We start from the raw sequence: 7,712 nt of genomic DNA on the forward strand, positions 1-7,712 counted from the left end.
CGGCGAATTTTCTTGAATTTTGCGATACATTCAAAATCAATGGCGTTTCTAATGATGCCATTCGTCTTCAGTTATTTCCCTTTTCACTGAGAAACAAATCCAAGCAGGGGTTGAACTCGTTACCATGAGGGTCTATCACTACTTGGGAACAATTGACCGAGAAATTTTTACTAAAATATTTTCTGCCAGCTAAAACGGCTAAATTACGTAATGATATCTCTTCTTTTGTGCAGATGGATTTAGAAACACTTTACGATGCATGGAGAGATACAATGACTTACTGAGAAGGTGCCCTCACCATGGGTTACCGCTTTGGCTGCAATTTTAAACGTTCTACAATAGTGTGAATCCCTCGATAAGACAAATGGTTGACGCAGCTGCTGGCGGAACCATCAACAATAAAACACCAGAAGATGCTTATGAATTCATAGAGGATATGTCACTGAACAACTATCAGTGGCAAGTTATGAGGACAAAGCCAATGAAAAAAGCTGGCGTTTATAACATCGATTCAGTCACCATGCTCTCTAATCAGGTAGAACTTCTCAATAAAAAGATTGATAGTTTTCTTGGTTCTATGCAGGTACATCCAGTAATGAGGTGTGACTCAAGTGGAGAAGGTGTGTATACAGAATACCAATCCTTCAATCCTACAACTGAAGAAGAACAAGTCAACTATATGTGTAACAATAACTTTAGATCTTAAAATAACCCATACAGTAATACCTATAATGCAAGTTGGAGGAACCACCCAAATTTCTCTTGGGGTGGTCAAGAGAATCAAAAGCCACAAAATCCTCAGGGTTTTCAACAACCACCTTATCAACAAGAGAAGAAACCAAACCTTGAAGAGATACTTTCTAAATTCATCTCGGTGTCAAAAACCCGTTTCCAAAATACCGAAACAGCACTTAAGAATCAACAAGCATCGATCCAAGGACTCGAAACTCAGATAGGCCAGCTGTCCAAACTAATCTCCGAACGACCATAAGGTAGCTTACCAAGTAATACTGAACCTAATCCAAGGGAACACCTCAATGCAATTAGCACTCAAAATAAGGACGGACTCATTGCACCCGAGCCAGAAATACAGCAAAACAACGCGATGAACAAAGGACGAGAAGAGGTAAACAATAATGATCCCAAACAGGTAAGTGCGAATCATTAACATCGTGTGCCATATCCTAAAGCGATGAAGAAAGACAAAATAGAAGAACAATTCGGTAAGTTTGTCAAACTCTTAAAGAAATTACATATTAACTTACCCTTTATTGAAGTTCTTTCGCAGATGCCCAACTCAACAAAATTCTTAAAGGAACTTCTGAGCAACAAAAGGAAATTAGACGCTACATCGCATGTGGAACTCAATACAGTCTGCTCAACTATTCTAAAGAAAAAGCTACCTAACAAATTAAAAGATCCAGGGAGTTTTACAATTCCTTACTTAATTGGTAGTTTTTCTGTGAATAATGCTTTAGCTGATCTAGGGGAAAGTATAAATGTTATGCCCTATAAAATGTTTAAACGACTCGGTCTCAGTAAACCCAAATGACTAGGATGAGCATACAATTGGCTGACAAAACAGTTAGATTTCCTAAGGGTATTATTGAAGATGTTCTTGTTAAAATTGATAAGTTTATTTACCGAGTAGACTTTGTCATCTTAGATATGGATGAGGATAACGAGGTACCTTTAATTTTAGGATGACCCTTTTTAGAAACTGCCAGAACCATTATTAATGTAGGCACATGAGAGCTAACACTTCGTGCAGGTGACGACACAGTAACACTTCAAGCACGGGACTCAGTCAAAACCTCTAAAACTCAAGATAACGCTATAAAACCTATCGATGATAGAACTAATACTCAATCATCCTTGCAGGAACCCCCTCGAACCAAGACAACGAAGACAGTGCACTATTATCATGTAGAGAACAAGAAACCCATGAGGAACGAAAATTTCGTGATGAAATCCTATGCCTAAAGTGCTTAAATTGAAATTAGGGACTAAATCGAATATTTTGCAAAACTTGCATTCTAGGAGTTTTTAGTATGAAATTGTTCTGGAATATTAATGAGGAGGTCTTAAATAGCAATTTGACCAATTTCTAAGTCTATGGACAAAAATTAGACATGGATGGAATTTTTGGAAAGTTTAGTAGTAAGGGCATTTTGGTCATTTAGTTATTAAAATGAATTAAAAACAAAATTAAAAGCCAATTTTTGTCCATATTCTTCATTAGGCTGAAATTTCAAGGGTTATCCATAGTTAGGGTTTGTTTCAACCTTTCAAGCTCCATAGTAAGTGATTCCAAGCCCCGTTTTTAATGTTCTTTATGTTTTTGGAATCCCGGTAGCTCGATTAAGCTTATACTAGCAATAATTCAACTAGGGTTCATATTTGGAAAAATTCCCATAGGTGAAATTTGTGTATTTTGGTGTTTTATGATAGAATATGAGGTTTTAAATTATGTTAAACAACTTGCACTACTCGGTTTTAAGCAAAAACGAGTAAAATGACTTAATTAGTAAAAATACCTAATAGTCATAAGTACATGTTAGAGTGTGAATTTGATGTTGCCATAGAAGGGAAAAATGATCAGCATGTCATAAAACATAAGAATAAAGAATGAAGTTTAATTCCCGAGCCTAGGGGCAAAAGTGTAATTATGCAAAGGTTTAGGGGCAAAAATGTAATTTGGCCAAAGTTCGTATTAAATGCTGTTTTGATGAATGTATGTATTAAATAAGATTAATTTGGCATTATAGATCAAGAGAAACGAGATTCAAGTCGCGATCGAGGGAAAAACAAAGTTTACGAAGAATAGGCTCGATTGCTAATAATTTTGTACCGAGGTAAGTTCATGTGTAAATGTAGTAACATAATTGTCATTTTAAGCAATTTAATGTTGTTTATATGATATGATGCTGATTATTATCATGAAATATTATGCTTTGTGGCTATTGTTGAATAATATGTAATTATGTGAATTACTTGATGAGTATGAACTATCACTGAGTATCGGTTTCAATATTCCGTGGAAGACGGTAAAGATGTGTAATTGAGGAAAAAGCCCGTTTGAACCTTGGGAATAGATTAGAATACAAGTGACATGTCACTAGGATATTTGAGTTCCGAACTCGTTGAGTTGAGTCCGAGTTCGTGAGATGTAACTAGGCATCCGAGCTCGTTGAGTTGAGTCCGAGTTCACTTATGAGCGGGTTACATGGTAGCTTGGCTACATAAGTTTCGCAGGCTATTGAGTTTGTCTAGCTGCGGGTATGACACTTACGTTCATGAAATCCGTGTATTCGAATTATATTCCGATATGTTCAACGAGTAAAGTTCTACTCAAATGGAGGAATACTCGAGATATGAATTTTTAAGCGACTGTGACACAGATTGCTAGTTTGACTGGAAATTTTAAAAATAAATTGTTTGAGGTGTTTAAGTAATGAATTAAGTCTGTTAACACCTCGTGTTCGACTCCGGCGACGGTCTCGGGTACGGGGCGTTACATTTGGTGGTATCAGAGCAGGTTTAGTCAGTTCTTGGGTTAATGTGTTGTATGTACGGGTTTTGCTATACATGCCATATATGTATATTGTGATAATGTGACGACTTCTGACCTTTTAAATGATTTTTTATAATAAATGGATCCCGATCCAGTTGCGGCTGATGATGTAGAGAGTAATGCACCAGCTCCGGCTGAAGTGGCGGCGCCAACTGAAAATCCACCTCCTACTATTGGTCAAGGAGGAGGAGAAGGGGCTCGGAAAGCTTTTCTCCAAATGATGAATGCCTGGTATACTGAGTTTGTTCATACGAACCCGAATGCACAACCTCCCCCACCTCCCCCGATTCCTCAACTTGTACCCCGATGCCTCAAGGTGTAGATCGATGAAATTTCACGAAACTCCAGTTGATGAAATCCGTAAACAAGGGCCAAAAGAATTGGGGCAAATATTGATGATGATGCCGAGAAAGCGAGTTTTGGCTTGAGAATTCTATTCAGTATTTGATGAATTGTCTTGTACACGAGGAATGCTTGAAATGTGCTATATCATTGTTGAGGATTCACTTATCATTGGTGGAAGACATTGACTTGATGAGTACCGAAAGAGAAAGTAACTTGGGAGTTCTTTCAAGAAGAATTTCGGAAGAAATATATCGATGAAAGATTTATTGATCAGAAGCGTAAAGAGTTTCTTGAATTAAAGCAGGGGAACATGACAGTTACTGAATACGAAAGGGAGTTTGTCAGATTGAATAAGTATGCTAGAGAATATATTCCTACAGAAGCTAAAATGTGCAGACGATTTGAAGACGGACTCAATGAAGACATCAAAGTATTTGTTGGGGTTCTTGAATTAAAAGAAATGGTAGTACTGGTTGATCGAGCTTGCAAGGCTGAAGAACTACTTAAAGAGAAAAAAAAGGTAGAGGTTGATACTAGAAATTGGAAGAAAAGACCGACGAGCAGTTCATTCTCACAGCAATCCAGAAAATCTAGAAATATGAATCCTCGTTCACAGGTTTCGACTGGACAATCATATGGAAATTCTAAGAAGCAAAATGTGGGTCTTAAATCTCAGACTACTTCTGCGGCTAGTGTGGGAAATATGAGATTTGTTAAGCCTAAGTGCTAGCGGTGTGGCAGAAATCATTTTGGACCATGTAGAGCGAATGAATGTTTTCGGTGTGGTTCTCCAGATCATTTTATTAGAGACTGCCCAGAGAGAGCTGAGAAAGAAAAATTTCAGAATGTATAAGCTAATGGTGCAGACTCGAGGGGAAGATATTCGAGAAAAGCTGGAAATGAAGCAAGCAACAAAAATGTAGCCAGAGATTCAGCAGCTAAATCTGAAGCAAGGGCTCCAGCTAGAACTTATGCTATAAAGGGACGTGAAGATGCTTCATCACTCGATGTGATTACTAGTATATTTTCTCTTTATAATGTTAATGTTATTGCTTTGATTGATTCCGGTTCTACTCATTCATATGTATGCATGAAACTGGTGTCTAGTATGAATATACCTGTTGAGAACACATAATTTATGATTAGAGTGTCGAATTCATTAGGCAAATGTGTGATAGTTGATAAAGTATGCAAGAAATGCCCTTTAATGATTCGGGGTCATTACTTTCTGGCCGACTTGATGTTGTTGCCGTTTGATGAATTTGATGTTATTTTGGGTATGGATTGGTTGACATTGCATGATGCTATAATAAATTGCAAAGAAAAGGTTATAGAATTAAAGTGTGAAAGTGGTGAAATTCTGCGGGTTGAACCAGACAAATCAGAGGCATTATCTAGTATGATTTCTTCGATATCGGCTCAGAGATATTTGAGAAAGGGTTATGAAACTTATTTGGCGTATATAATTAATACAAAAGAAGTTGAAAAGAAAATTGAATCAGTGTCAGTTGTGTGTGAATTTGCGGACGTATTTCCAGAAGAATTACTGCTTTTGCTTCTAGTCAGGGAAGTAGAATTTGGTATTGATTTGATACCGGGAACAGCTCCGATCTCGATTGCTCCATATAGAATGACACCAGCACAGTTGAAAGAATTAAAGTCACAGTTGCAAGAGTTGACTGATAAAGGCTTTGTGAGACCGAGTTTTTCACCTTAGGGTGCTCCCGTGTTATTTATGAAAAAGAAGGATGGTTCTATGAGATTGTGTGTTGACTATCGGCAGTTAAACAAGGTGACAATAAAAAACAAGTATCCGTTGCCAAGGATTGATGATTTGTTTGATTAGCTAAAAGGAACGACATGGTTTTCAAAGATTAACTTGAGTTCTGGGTATTACCAGCTGCGAGTAAAAGAGTCGGATGTGCCTAAAACTACTTTTAGAACAAGGTACGGTCATTATGAATTTTTAGTTATGCCATTCGGGTTGACAAATGCTCTTGCTTTGTTTATGGATTTAATGAATCGCATATTTCAGCCATACTTGGACAAATTTGTTGTGGTGTTTATAGATGATATTTTAATTTATTCAAAAGATAAGACAGAGCATGCTGAGCATTTAAGGATAGTTTTGCAAACTTTGAAAGATAAGCAGCTGTATACTAAGTTTAGTAAAAGTGAATTTTGGCTCCAGGAAGTTGGATTTTTGGGTCATATTGTTTCAGGTGATGGTATACGGGTTGATCCTAGTAAGATTTCAGCCATTGTTGATTGGAAACCACCGAAAAATGTAACCTAGGTTAGAAGTTTCTTGGGGCTAGCTGGGTATTATCGGCGGTTTGTAAATGGATTTTCTATAATTGCTGCTCCTATGACTAGACTACTCCGAAAGAATGTTAAATTTGAATGGACGGAAGAATGTCAACAGAGTTTTGAAGAATTGAAAAAGTTATTAACTGAAGCACCAGTGTTGGTACAACCCGAATTAGGTAAAGAATTTGTGGTGTATAGTGATGCTTCTCGAAATGGCTTAGGATGTGTACTTATGCAAGAAGGAAAAGTGGTGGTTTATGCTTCGAGGCAGTTAAAATCTCACGAAAGAAATTATCTGACTCATGATTTGGAATTGACTGCTATAGTGTTTGCTTTGAAGATTTGGCGACATTATTTGTATGGTGAAAAGTGTCGAGTATATACCGACCACAAACGTCTTAAGTACTTGATGTCACAAAAAGACTTGAATTTGAGACAACGAAGATGGTTGGAGTTATTGAAAGATTACGAGCTTGTTAATGATTACCATTCGGGAAAAGCGAATGTGGTTGTCGATACTTTAAGCAGAAAATTGCTATTTGCTTTGAGAACTATGAACACTCGGTTAAAGATATCAAATGATGGTTCGATTCTAGCAGAGTTAAAAGTAAGACCGATATTTTTACAAGAGATTTCTGAAGCTCAGAAAAATGATCAAGATTTGCAAGCCAAGAGAAAGCAATGTGAAGCTGATACGGGATTAGATTTTAGAATTGGTTCTGATGGTTGCTTGATGTTTAAAAATCGGATTTGTGTACCGAAAAATGATGAGTTGATTCAAAAGATTTTGCATGAAGCACATAATGGTTATTTGGCGGTTCATCCGGCGATCGAAAATGTATAATGACTTGAAGAAAATGTCTTGGTGGAGTGGAATGAAAAGAGATATTTCCGAGTTTGTATCAAAGTGCTTAGTTTGTCAACAAGTGAAAGCTGAACACCAAGTACCTTCGGGATTACTCCAGCCTATCATGGTTTCTGAATGGAAATGGGATCGGATTACTATGGATTTTATATCAGGGTTGCCGTTAACTCTAGGGAAGAAAAATGCCATCTGGGTAATAGTTGACAGACTGACTAAATCGGCTCATTTTATTCCAGTACGTACAGATTATTCTCTTAATAAGTTGGCTGAATTGTATATTCGTGAGATTGTTAGACTTCATGGAATACCTTTGTCAATCATTTTGGATAGAGATCCGAGATTTACTTCACGGTTTTGGCAAAAGTTGCAAGAGGCATTAGGTACAAAGTTAAATTTTAGCACTACCTTTCATCCACAAACTGATGGACAATCAGAGAGAGTAATTTAGATTCTTGAAGACATGCTCAGATGTTGCGTATTGGAATTTCAAGGTAGTTGGGAAAGGTACTTACCGTTGGTAGAATTTGCTTATAATAATAGTTATCAGACGAGTTTGAAGATGGCACCTTATGAAGCATTATATGGTCATAAATGTCGGACACCATTGTATTGGACTGA

At 37.1% G+C, this 7,712-nt stretch overlaps 1 non-coding gene across 1 annotated transcript; it reads right to left on the minus strand.

The window, feature by feature from the left end:
* Positions 1-200: 200 nt before the first annotated feature.
* On the minus strand, positions 201-306 carry LOC128281707 (small nucleolar RNA R71). The gene has a single exon (XR_008271970.1). It is a non-coding gene; the product is annotated as a small nucleolar RNA R71 (small nucleolar RNA).
* Between the last annotated feature and the right edge of the window lie 7,406 nt (positions 307-7,712).

Source organism: Gossypium arboreum, chromosome 1, assembly GCF_025698485.1.
Source record: "Gossypium arboreum isolate Shixiya-1 chromosome 1, ASM2569848v2, whole genome shotgun sequence".
Lineage (NCBI taxonomy): Eukaryota > Viridiplantae > Streptophyta > Magnoliopsida > Malvales > Malvaceae > Gossypium > Gossypium arboreum.